Here is a 14,129-nt window from a genome sequence, read left to right as displayed (position 1 = left end):
TGTCCACTGATGAGCCACAATATTAGGACCACCTACGCAATGGCGCCACAGATAACAGCAGCGGCGTGTCGTGGCATGGAAGCAATGAGTCCTTGGTCGCTGGAGGGACTTGGAACCACATCTGCACACACGCCTCACCTAATTCCCGCGAATTCCGTAGAGGGGGGAAATGAGCTCTGACGCTATGTTAATCACAACCCATAGGTGTTCGATTGGGTTCAGATCTGGCGAGTTGGGGGGGGGGGGGGGGGGGAGGGCAGCAAACCAACTGGAACTCGCCACTGTGTTCCTCGAACCACTCCATACCACTCCTGGCCTTGTGACATAGCGCATTATCTTGTCGAAAAATGCGGCTGGCGTCGGGAAACATGATCGTGATAAAGAAGTGTACGTGAACAACAACCACTGTACGATACTCCTTGGACGACGTGGTACCTTGCAGGAGTTCCACTGGACCGTGGATACCCACGTGAATGGTCCCCAGAGCATAATGGAGCCGCCGCCAGACTGTCTCCGTCCCACAGCTAAGGTATCAAGAAGCTGTTACACTGGAAAACGATACTTTACTGCCCTCCCGTCGGCATGATGAAGAAGGTGTAGGGATTCATCAGACAATCCAACGCTCCGTCACTTCACCAACGTCCAGTGCAGATGGTCACGTACCCATTTCACTGGCAGTTGCTGATGTCGTGATGTTATCGCTGGCACATGATTGGGTCGTCGGATGTAGGGGCGCATCGTTAGGAGTGTTCGGTCCACTGTGTATTCAGACACACTTGTACAGTACCCAGGATTAAAGTCTGGTATTGTGTCCGTGTATTGTGTGTTGCACTGGGGACCTAGAAACGATGAAGAGGCTTCGTCTCCGCTGTAGCCCTCAGTGGTTCACAACCACGCAACAGGCTACAGCAGTCCACTCACGCCACCGCCGCCCCACAGCGAACCCAGGGTTATTGTGGAAACGTTTCACACCTGACGAGTGTAACCCCAATGTTTTCGTTGTAGATTAATTATGGTGTACACGTGCGTGGAGAAGTGTTTACGCAGCAATCGCCGACGTAGCATAACTGAGGCAGAACAAGGGGAACAAGCTCGCCATTCGCCGAGGCAGATGGAAAACCGCCTTAAAAACCATCCAAAGTCTGGCTGGCACACCGGACCTCGACACTAATCCGCCGGGCAGATTCGTGCCGGGGGCCGGGACGCGTTGCCTCCTGGAAAGCAGTGCGTTAGACCGCACGGCTAACCGGGCGGACAACGTCTGATGGTACTTCCGCAACAGTTCGCCGCCTGTCTTGTTTTACCAGTCTGCCCGGCCTACCATATCCGAAATCTGTAATGAGGGATGGTCGCCAAACCCCACAATGTCTGGACGTGGTTTCACCTTGGTTTGGTCACGGGTTGAAGACACTCACCAAAGCGCTCCTCGTATACCCGACAAAGTCGTACAGTTGCCGAAGTGCTAGTGCCCAGCCTTTGGGTCATCACAATCTGTCCTCAGACAAACTCAGATAGATCGCGCGCCTTCCCCATTCTGCACACGGACATTATTCTCACTGATGCTACATGCATAGCGTGTGTGTGTGACTAGCAGTCATTCCTCATCAGGTGACGCTGCTATGGCTTAGACGGGTTTATATCGATAACAGGTCGATGGTCACGATGTTCTGGCTGATCAGCGTATATGTGTGAGAGGTTACGAGGTGAAAGAACGTTGGCACACTGCATTCATCGTTGTCATATTGGCCCTATACCAAGGCGTTAAGGTGTGCTGTGTGTAAGACTGCTGGATTAAGAGATGAGATCATGAATGCATCGAACTATCCAACGGCGGCTTACAACGAATATACTGCAGGCACATACAGTTGTACATCTTACTTTTGCGGGTATATGCAGAAATTGAAAACTGGAATTGTAAATGAGAAGGCAAACACTAATAATACCTGGCAGTATTGCTACTGATGTAGTGTAATATACCGTAGCACACAACAATAATGCACCATCGTAGTAACACAGTAATCACACACAAAATCATTCATACAAATTGCACTACTAATGGTGCACTAAGAAAAATCGATATTAGTACAACTGATACGGTACATTTAGTGAGATCAACTATTTTTTACAGTGGCTATATAGGGCAAGGCTTCCATCAACGGACTAGTTCCATGGATGGACCATCGCTATATTTTTGTTTGGGTATCTGCTGCCATTAAGCTGTACTGAACCGACGTACAAGTTGAGAAACATGCCACAATCTTAGTTTCAAAGTTGTAGGTTCCAGTGGAGGCCTGAGGTAAGTGAATTAAGAAAATAGTTCTATGTGATGTTGTATCGGGTTCAAACTGAATTGTGTATGGTGATAACTTCGATTGTTCCAGGTCTACTTGGTTTAAACCATTGACAAATAAATTGTATATATTTAGATTTTTATTAATTGCCGCAACTTCCTATCTTATAGCGCCACCATTGGATCACTGCTAGCTGCTATGAATGGACCACAGTCCCATTCATGGAAACGTTGTGAAATTACTTAAGGACATCATCTATAAAAATAGTATTAGGGTTTATTAACTTTCCTGGCAAGAAATACGTGCAAGAGGCCATTTCTGTTCCTCTCAACTGTAATTTATAGTTCAATAACTGCAATTAAATATTTATCAAATGATATTAAATTATTCTAGCACGTTAATATTATTCTAACAAGGTGAATTTAAACAGCGGTTAATTATATTTAGTATTACAATATTGTTATGTCGTGCACTCATTTTTGTAATGTAGTTCACTCCGATCCATCCAATGAAAAATTAACACTACCGAGAGAGAGAGAGCACTGCCAGCTCCAGCAGTGATGGAAGGGGCGTTAGGTTCAACAGCATGCTTAGAAACCTCAGCAAGGCCACTAAAAAATACAGCTGGACCCATTCGTTTGGCTGTTTCTTTAGCAGACATATCCATATTCCCAAGGCTGCCACGTCCCTCAAGGCCAGATCAAGAAAAGTCACTCAAAAACTATAAAACTGGCAAGTTATGCATACAAGAGTCAACTAAAACGTAGCACTAAACTTCCCCCTAACCTAAAGAGAAAGCTGCCTGTAGTGAGGCAAACAAACCAAGTAGAAAAGATCAGCATCAATGACTGGTTTTGTAAGCTATGGCAAAATCGATCAGTGGAAAACCTGATTCAGTGCGTGGCATGCAGGAAGAGGGTGCATGAAAACTGCGCTGGAGTTGGGAACAATACTAAAAGATACTTTTAAATGGAGATAAACTGTGTCCCTGTGTTATGGGAAAGAGTTCGAACTGCCTCATAGTTTGTCCAAAATTACATGCAGTGGCTATTGTTTTATGAAGTATACTAAATTTTACTTAATTTCATAAAAATGTTGGATGAGAATTGTGTTGCACTTAAGTATTCTTCGTTCATATTTAAATTAATTTCCAATTAATCATTCTTTTATTTTCTTAATTGTACTGTGTGACGATATTCAAATCCACCCAGCCTTGTATATTCTAATAAGAGGTTTTTAATCAAGGATGATAGGACATCTCTAAAGACATGGTACTACAGAAAGCTGTAGAGGGCAAAATGTATAGAGGAAGACAGAGGTTGGAATACATCCGGCAAATAATTGAGGACGTTGGTTGCAAGTGCTACTCTGAGATGAAAAGGTTGTCACAGGGGATGAATTCGTGGCGGGCCGCATCAAGACCGTCAGAAGACTGATGACCAAACAGAAAAAAAAAACAAGAAACTGCGGATGCAATTCTAAATTTTCGCATTCGGAGGAGAAAGAGGGTGATTGGAATTTCGTGAGAAGATTCCGCCGCAAGGAAAAACGCCTTTGTTTTAGTAATGTCCACCAAAAATGCTGCATCATTTTATTGACACTCTCTCCCCTATTTTGCGATATTACGAGTCGCGTCTTTAGATTTCACTGATTCATCGTTTAACCGAAGATAAATGATTTCTCTTACTACTCATGTGGGTGACCTCACACTTTTAGTTATTAAGGGTTAACTGCCAATTTTTTCACCATACAGATATCTTTTCTAAATCGTTTTGTAATTTGTTTTGATCCTCTGATGACTTTACTAGTCGATAAAAGAGTGCGTCATCTGCAAACAACCTAAGACGGATGCTCAGATTGTCTCCTAAATATTTTATTTACACGCATCAACCGGTATCACCATGGTTCCAAAAAAAAAAAAAATGGTTCAAATGGCACTGAGCACTATGGGACTTAACATCTGTGGTCATCAGTCCCCTAGAACTTAGAACTACTTAAACCTAACTAACCTAAGGACATAACACACGCCCATGCCGGAGGCAAGATTCGAACCTGCGACCGTAGCGGTAGCGCGGTTCCAAACTGAAGCGCCTAGAACCGCAAAACCACACCGGCCGGCCATGGAGGAGATACAGAGTGGTAGGAACTGTCGATGACATGCCTCGCTCAGGCCACGCAAGGGCAACTACTACTTCCCACGGATTATAACTCTGAGGAACCCTGACAACAACGCCACCATGTTGAATGATGCTTTCGTGCAGTCATAGGACGTCGTGTTACAACTCAAACTGTGCGCTATAGGCTGCACTCCCGAAGTCCATGGCAAGGTCCATCTTTGCAACCACGACACCATGCAGCGCATTACGGATGGACCCAATAGCATGCCTAATGGACCACTGAGGACTGGCATCATGTTCTCTTCACCGACTAGTGTCGCATACGCCTTCGGACAGGCAATCGCCGGAGACGTGTTTAGAGGCAACCCGGTCAGGCTGAACGCCTTAGAACCATTGTTCAGCGACTGCAGCAAGGTAGAGGTTTCCTGCTGTTCTGGGGTGGCATTACGTGGGCCGACGTACGCTGCTGGTGGTCATGGAAGGAGCCGTAATGGCTGTACGATACGTGAATAGCATCCTCCGACTGATAGTGCAACCATATTGGCAGCATATTGGCGAGGCATACGTCTTCATGGACCACAAATCGCTCCCCCATTGTGTACATCTTGTGAATGACTTCCTTCAGGATGACATCGCTCGACTAGAGTGGCCAGAATGTTCTCCTGACCTGAACCCTATCGAACATGCTTGGGATAAAACTTCCCGGCTTAGACGGTGTCGTCCGTGTCCAGTAGTGTATGTTCATGGCTTAGCCACAGCCTGGGGGCTGTTTCCAGAATGAGATTTTCACTCTGCAGTGGAGTGTGCGCTGATATGAAACTTCCTGGCAGATTAAAACTGTGTGCCCGACCGAGACTCGAACTCGGGACCTTTGCCTTTCGCGGGCAAGTGCTCTACCATCTGAGCTACCGAAGCACGACTCACTCGCGGCCTTCACAGCTTTACTTCTGCCAGTATCTCGTCTCCTACCTTCCAAACTTTACAGAAGCTCTCCCTCGAACCTTGCAGAACTAGCACTCCTGAAAGAAAGGATATTGCGGAGACATGGTTTAGCCACAGCCTGGGGGATGTTTCCAGCATGAGATTTTCACTCTGCAGCGGAGTGTGCGCTGATACGAAACTTCCTGGCAGATTAAAACTGGGCGTGAGTCTTGCTTCGGTAGCTCAGATGGTAAAGCACTTGCCCACACTTCCACACTACTGGACACGGACGACACCGTCTCGGCGCCGCAAGAAGTAGTACCGCCACTGCCAGCACCGGAGGCTGAAGAAGTTCAAGGAATGCCTTCAGCACACATGAGAGCTGGACGTAGGATGAAATACAAATATCCCTGCATTATTCCCGGAACTACGCTCTACCGGGAGGGAAAGGGAGGGGGGTCTCTGTGGGAGTCGCCAGTCAATGCACAGTGAAGCGCAACATTATTCTGTGGCGTCGAGCGCACGGACAATCTGCTTTTCTCTTTGATTTTTGTGAGTATTCTTTGTATTGACTCAGATTTTTCAACTGACTGGTGTTCGAGCTTCAAGAAATAAAAGGTTAGTGCCTGACTACTTCATTGTATCTCCTTAGCAAACAGATATAAGGTGTGAAATTACAATGAAATCCAGACCATTAGCTGCTTACAGGCGTTGTAACGTGGACAGTTGAAAATGTGTGCCCCGACCGGAACTCGAACCCGGGATCTACTGCTTTAATGGTAGACGCTCTATCCGACCGTTTTTTACTTTACCTACTGATTTTCATTTTTTTCCTATTCTCCCTCTCTCCCTCTCTCTTTCACTTTTTTTTTTTTTTTTTTTTTTTTTTTTTTTTTTTGCAAGTGCTCTACCAGCCTTTCCTTTTTTTCCACCCAGGTTCGCAAAATTGCTGATCCATATTGTAGACCACTTTTATTCGTATAGTTTTTTTGTGACAGAAAAGGGAGAGAGCTTTGGTTTGCTTGATGGCAAAAATAATTATCTCTTGTATACAAAAACGAAACAGTAAATTAAAAACAAATGCATCGACCGGGAATCGAACCCGGGCCACCTATCAAGTTTCGAGGCCTGCCCACGATGTCTCCCCCGTCCTACCACGAAAGCGCACCATCACATTTTTTTTAATATAATAAGCAACAAAAACAAGGGAGCCATACGCCAAAAGTTATGGCGATATTGTGAAACAAAAAGCTGGGAACACCTTATCGAAGCAGGCGGAAAGTAAGAGGCGGTCGTCATGACAATGGTCATCATCTGTCACCAACCGTCGGAGTGTCTGGGGCCGCTTCACACAGTCAGAGACTGTTCTTGTTACCATAGGGGTATCGTGGAAAAATCACGTCTGCAAGTCAACTTCTTCTCACAGCTGGCACACCCCAGCTGGGTGGTGGGTCCTTGAATGACTACCCCAGATAGTTAGCAAAAAGGCTCCGGTATTGCGTTCTGTTTGTTAAGACCAGGAACTCGTCGATCGATGTACTGCCACAAATCGAGGACTTCCTTTTCACCGCCGCGGTACAGGCAGTGTATCACTATTCCTTGTACCCAATTGACCGCCTTCATAAGGGTCATCGGGAACTAGACGGCGTCGGGATGAAAGAGCTCCAGGGGCACAATCGAAACATAGGGGCGGCTTAGGAGCAAAGCGCCCGTGGCCAAAGTTCAGTCTGTATTCGTCCATCGTCGCGCAACGGGCACATGGCGTCGTCAGTTAGGTAAATGGTATGTATTCTTCGTCGGGTGGAAAATTTCTCGTTAGTGACCACATACCACGCCGACCGCACTAAAGTGGACAGGAAGGGCGCGTGGATGTTTCGGGCCAAACCCGCGTCCAGTCGACCGTGGGGTGACGTTGTACAATGTCGTTAGCCGGAGTCCAGCGTTGGAGAACACTGTAATAAGTCTTTGCTGTCCGATTCCGCGTCTCCGGTATAACCCCCAACATATAGCCGTGTTATACGAAAAACTCCTAACATGTGATAGCGAAGGCGATAAATGTCCAACAGTTACCGGTGGGCACAGCGTATGTGGGGCCACCTGTGCTGTCGCTACGCCAGGGATATTGTCTGTTGGTGAAAGCCAGATTCGCCGCATTGAGCGAAGGTACAGCGGCAAAGCTCTTTGCATCCAACACCTCCTTTGTGGAAGAGTAAAGTAAGAGTAACAAAACGGATCTTAAAAACTGAACCAGCGTTCTCCACGTGTCCGAACACTGCCTGTAGCCTGGAAGCCAGCACGTCTGTCATCGGCAATACATGGGCCATGTACACATTGACTTACTGAGCGCGTTTCAAAATGTCCAACGATCTAAATTTGTTGAGGTGAGCCCCTATGCGGAGTCGTCGTAAGACCTTACGATACGTAAAGGCCGCTGTACCTTGTATTTGTCGATGAAGCGATACCCCTAAACATTTGAGCATTGAGACTTTTGTCAGGGCCGGCCGGTGTGGCCGAGCGGTTCTAGAGGGTTCAGTCTGGAACCGCGCGAGCACTACGGTCGCAGGTTCGAATCCTGTCTCGGGCATGGATGTGTGTGATGTCCTTAGGTTATTTAGGTTTAAGTAGTTCTAAGTTCTAGGGGACTGATGACCTCAGATGTTAAGTCCCATAGTGCTCAGAGCCATTTGAACCATTTTGAACTTTTGTCAGGGCTACATCCAGTTCTGCAGGCATGCCTCGTCCCACCTCCATGTAGCGTGATTTCCGGAGATTGCTCACACTGCCTGCAACCGCTCCATACTGTTGGAACCAGGAAAGCGCCGTTCGTATTTCGTCGCCTGTCCGTGCTAAGAACATCACATCATCGGCGTATGCACCACATCGGAAGGTCACAGAGAGAAGGCTAAGACCTTCCAATCGTCTCCACAGTCCGTGAAGAGCTAGTTCGACGGCAGTGGCGAATAACGGGGCAGAAAGAGAACAACCCTGTCTGACGGAGCTGTTGATACGGACGGGGGCGGACAGATAGCCGTTTACCATAATTCTCGAGACCGCCCCATGGATCAAACGAAGCACAACAGATGTCGTCATGCGTGGGATACCGATGTGTTGCATAACTGCACGCAGAAAACCATTTTAGACGCGAACGAACGCGTCGTCAAAATCCAGCGCAACAAGAGCGCCGTGGAGGCGGCATGTTTGCATCAGCGCCACCACGTCTCTATACGTGCTCAGAGTCGTAAACACATCAGTGTAGCCTCCGAGGCAGGTCTGATCATTGTGAATGGCCGCCTTTACCGTAGATCTGAGCCTCTCACGGAGGATGAGTGTCAACCGTTTGTAGTCGGTGTTTAGCACTGTCAGTGGTCGAAAATGAAGTGGGCGACGGCCTCCTCCGGGTTTGGGCACCGGAATCAAGAGGCCCGCAGTGAATTCAGATGGTACTTGAAAATCGGAGTTCAGGAGTTCTCTGTCCATCCTAACCCACATTGGGCCCATAAGATCAAAAAACCTTTTGTAAAATTCAAGAGGGAATCCATCAGGGCCTGGCGTTTAGTCGGGAGCACCGCGCAATAGAGCCTCTTGTAGTTCGTCCAAATTCACCGCCGACAAGAGCATACTCCTACATCCATGTTATATTCTCGGTCGTGGAGAAGTGTATATGACTTTGTTAACGCTCGGACGACGTCCATTTGGGTTTCAGCTCGTCGTCCATCCTCCATCTCGACATCCGTAATGACCTTCCTCTTGCCTCTTCTCCTATCTTGAATGGTATGATGGAGGAAGGTCGTTCTCCTCTAACGTCATCAGTTGTCCTCACCCGCACCCACACACCCGCGAGACGTACGGCGGCGATACGTAGCAGATGGGCCTTGACGTGGTGTTCTTCCGATTGTCGTTCCGGCGACGGCGGTTGCACAGCCAGTTTGCGGAGCGCTGTGTAGTAGAAATCAGTGGTCGCAGTATGCCAGCGCGCTCTATCTCGGCCATATTGGACTAATGTTCGGCACAAGGCGGGCTTGACACACCGCAACCACCATTGGAGTATGGAACCGTAGGCCGGTCGGTAATTGCCGGTGGCATCTTCTCCACGTGTACTCAACTTCGCTTCTGCAATTTACCTCTTCAGGAAGGACCATATTGAGGGGCTACGGACCTCTACTTCGTCGGACGCGTTGTCGGGGGAGGGTGAGTGTACACACATATGCTAGGTGGTCCGTGAACGCTGCCGGCCACATCCCAGCGTCGACAACTGCCGATCGCAGGCCGCGTGTGACGTAAACTCGATCAAAACGGCTCGCGGAATGACAAGTACAGTAGGTGTATGCCTTCCGGTCGCCGTGTTGCATGACCCATGTGTCTGACAAAGCCAAAACCTGTACAAGCGCCTGAAGTGCTGGGTAGGTAGTATAGTGCGGCACCTGGACGAATTGTCTCAGCACACAATTTAAATCTCCACCTACTACCAAGTGGTAGGCATTACTCTGGAAGAGCAATGCTATGTCTTCGGCAAAACAGGTGGGGCGTTGTCTCCTTCTGTCGGTGCCGGAAGGAGCATACAGGTTAACCAGACGAACTGTACCAACTGTGAGTGCGACCCCCGGGCCGACGGTAAATAGGATAGGTGCTGTCCACAATTTTCGGAACTGGTGCTGCCATCTGTTGAAAACCTTACCTTTGGACGAATGGTCACCATCACCCTCGAATTAGTTCCCATCCGCACGTACACACCGGTCCCAGCGCTTCTGCCACTGGTCAAACGTTTTCTGAAAGTCCTGTTCTTTGATGGTGTTTATCACCGCCAGCGATGCTTCTTGAATCCTCTCTAGAGTGTCGAACTGACGGTCTTTCTACTTGAGTTTCAGTTTTGGGAATAGTGCCAAGTCGCAAGGTGCCAAATCTGTCGAGTATGGTGGATGGGGTACAACCACCATATTGTTTTTTGCCAAAAAGGTCCTGGTGAGGAATGACGTGTGACAGGGTGCGTTGTCGTGGTGCAGCAGCCAGTTCCCTTGACGCCAAAGTTCGGGCCGTCGTCGCCACACGTTTTCACGGAGCCTGAACTGCTCTGTAGTACTTCCATGTTTTGTTTCAGTCAATTTTACTACTGCCGCGCGCGGTAGCCGCGCGGTCTAGGGCGGCTTATTACGTTCGTGCTGCTTCCCCCGTAGGAGGCTCAAGTCCTCCCTCGGGCATGGGTATGCGTTTTGTCCGTAGCCTAAGTTAGTTTAAGTTAGATCAAGTAGTGTGTAAGCATAGGGGCCGGCCTGGGTGGCAGAGCGGTTCTAGGCGCTACAGTCTGGAACCACGGGACCGCTACGGTCGCAGGTTCGGATCCTGCTTCGGGCATGGATGTGTGTGATGTCCTTAGGTTAGTTAGGTTTAAGTAGTTATAAGTTCTAGGGGACTGATGGCCTTAGAAGTTAAGTCCCATAGTGCTCAGAGCCATTTGAACCATTTTTAAGCATAGGGACCGATGACCTCAGCAGTTTGGCCCCATAGTAACTTACCACAAATTTCTATGTTGAATTAAATATTTGATAAATTTCTCTGTTCTTTATAGTTAAGGGGCTCCGGAACGCCCTATACTTGCAATGTTAAAATAACGCTTATAAATTACATCTTTCCTCACAAAGTATTTGAGGTAGGAAGTTGAACTTTTTACAGATTATTTATTGGAATATGGGCTACAACTTAACACAGGGATTTTACAAAATTTTAGTTCAGTTATTAAAGATGATTTTTTTTTCAATTGTAATGAAAATTCACAACATTTTTTTGCAATTTTTTATTTATATATTCAAAAATATACAGTTTTTTGGAAAAAGGCTGTGTTAAATTATGCAGAAGGTACTGTGTAACATTTACTGAAAGTTTGAGACAAATATGTTTGGAAGATCCTTAGAAAACATGTAATTAGTATGAGAAAATAAAAGTTTTGGGAATCGAGCGACAAAGATTGGATTAACTTTTTAGTGCATTCCAGGTCCATAGGATGGATTATATTCATCCTCTGCAAACTCCTCCTCCAGCTTCCTCTTGTTCCTCCTCCTGTTTACTCTTGCTTGTATTTCTAGACTCTTTACAGCCCTGTCTGCAGCCCGAAGGCGTTCCTTGTCTAAAGCAAGCATCGCTCGTACCATGTTAGAACCTATCTTCATTCCCATATTTCTAAATACCTTGCACCTTACAATGTTGCCATCATTGAAAGACGCAACAGCATCATACACACCAAAGTGAAGTGTTTCTATTCCAACAAATACAGTCTTGGGGATTCTCGACCATATAACACTATTTACACTTTCATTGGGGTTTTGAGTTTTTCCGTGAATACACTTTTTCAACAGTTCAGGTGCTGCTAAGTCTCTGAAAATAGGTTTTATCACCTCCATTATTGCATGAGGCAGACTATGCTTATGAGTGTACACTTCACCAGTTAGCAATCCTTTGTTATTTTTACACCAACTGTCTTCTTCTTTGGGACACAAGCTATGTTGGGGATTTTCATCGTCTTTATTGTTTACAGTAATAACACATACCTTTGGCTTTCCAACATTTCTCCTTTTCTTAAAAGCCTTCAGAGGATTTCTAATAACTTTACTTTTACTCATTATTATACTTCAACAAAACAGAGACTCAAGAAACAGAATTAATTACGAATATTTTCGAGATAACGACAGAGTAAATAAACATGAAACAATCGACAATCACACCAGCCATATATATTGAACCATCACAGGTTAGCCACAACACATACTTTATCTCACATCACTAAAATGTACCTGATGAACACGGACGTTAATAATAACACCATTTGACAGCAGTTTAACAGCGCCACAGTGGGTCACGCCCATGTAGAACACATTTCAAAAAAAATTTAAAAATAGTTGTAGTCTTCGGAATTGAATAAATTATATATCTATTAAAAGGTAATAGTCTGCAGATTCAGAAAACGCAAAAAAGTAAAAATTGAACTTTTCATGATTTTGAGCCTTTCCGGAGCCCCTTAATAGGCTTCAGAACGCTTTTGAGCATTAAGTCAGTTATCAGTTGCCATCCATAGATGTTCCGATTTGTTAAAAACATAATGTACACATACTATTCTAATATCAGTTGGTTTGTGTACAACTAGTTTCTAATTGTAATTTGACGCATTAACTCAATTGTTTTCATTGACTTCTTCCCTCTATGTCACTGTCAAAAAGTTGTCACCGTTGATACTAAACCACTTCTTTCAATGTAATGCGCTATGAGTCACTTTCCAAAGATCAATACACTCAGCAGTAGTATTTGAAGTTCGTAATGTCACATATCGATACACCCTACTACATCATAAGGTGGCAACAGAATGGCAAGTCCCCGTCAGTCGCCAATAGAGGTCGCATGGGATCTGGCAGACCCAATGGTGTGTGCTCCCTTTCGGCCACTCGTCCAGCGGCTTTGTATATGAGCGACCTCTGCCGCCGCGATAGAGGATGGCCGGCGGCAGCCACATAGCCCACTCGCACTTGCAGCCCCTATGCTATACAGACGCCGCCTATTCGCGTTTCCAACACCATCGTTCATACTTCAGAGAGCCTCATCCTTGTTGTTATTATATTAGCTGATCTGTGTTGTTAGCTAATTATTCCTGCTCTGTCCAGCTTTCCGACGACGACAGTTGCCGCAGGACTCTGCAACCCACCTCTCCTTACAGCTGTGTACAATGTCATATACAAAATTAATAGTTTACAGATTAGTATTTTCTCAATAAGGGTTTTTAAATGTTGATTGCCTGTACAAAATTAGTGCATTAATAAATTCCTTTTTAAGATCACTCACTGGCAGACTTGGGCCATATCAATCAGTTTCCAGTAAATTTAAGAAATGTTTCTTGTGGTGTCACCGCTAGACACCACACTTGCTAGGTGGTAACTTAAATCGGCCGCGGTCCTGTAGTACATGTCGGACCCGCGTGTCGCCACTGTGGGATCGCAAACCTAGCGCCACCACAAGGCAGGTCTCGAGAGACTGAGGAGACCTCGTCCCAGTTGTACGGACAACATAGCTAGCGATTGGACGTGCTAAGCCTTGCTCTCATTTGCCGAGAGATAGACAGTAGAATAGCCCTCTGCTAAGTTAAATGGCGACCACCTAGCAAGGCGCCATTTGTATCAGTGCCAATAGCTTACGAGCATGCAGGAGAGATGTAATCCAACAAGAGAATAAAGTTAAGTATTAAAAAGGCTACGTATTTTTCTTTAGTGCATTTATAAGTCTCATGTTCCAGACTTCACGCCCGTCTGCGTTAGCCTTGCGTGCCCTATCGGCTACAGCATTGTGTCTGGGCTGTATGGTCTAGACACAACATTTCTTGTCTTGCCATTGTAGGGGTACTAGTCTACACAAAAGACGTGCTCGACAGAACTGAACGAAGAAACACTTTATTTTAACCACAATCTGATATGTGTTACACAGATAATTAAATATGAAAGACTTTTTCAGGACTGATACAAGATTGATACATAAGCCATAGCCTCTATTGGACATCGTGTTAATTAAAGACAGCAAGGCAGTTCTGAGCCATCCATGTTTAAGGCTTATATGTGCCACGGTGATAAAATAGTAAGCAGTCTCGTGTTGTGAAAATGCGGTGAACTGTGGAATGAAAGGGAATACAGTGCGTCCAAAACATACAAAATATCTAAGGAAATTCAGATGAACAATGTTTGTTTCGAATAAACTCATTAACCTCTCTGGCGTAATAAACATACAAAGCGCGGCCAGAGAGAAAATCGACTAACTCTCTTTTGTCTCGGTG

This window comes from Schistocerca nitens, chromosome 2 (genome assembly GCF_023898315.1).
Source record: "Schistocerca nitens isolate TAMUIC-IGC-003100 chromosome 2, iqSchNite1.1, whole genome shotgun sequence".
Lineage (NCBI taxonomy): Eukaryota > Metazoa > Arthropoda > Insecta > Orthoptera > Acrididae > Schistocerca > Schistocerca nitens.
This window is presented reverse-complemented; position numbering follows the sequence as displayed.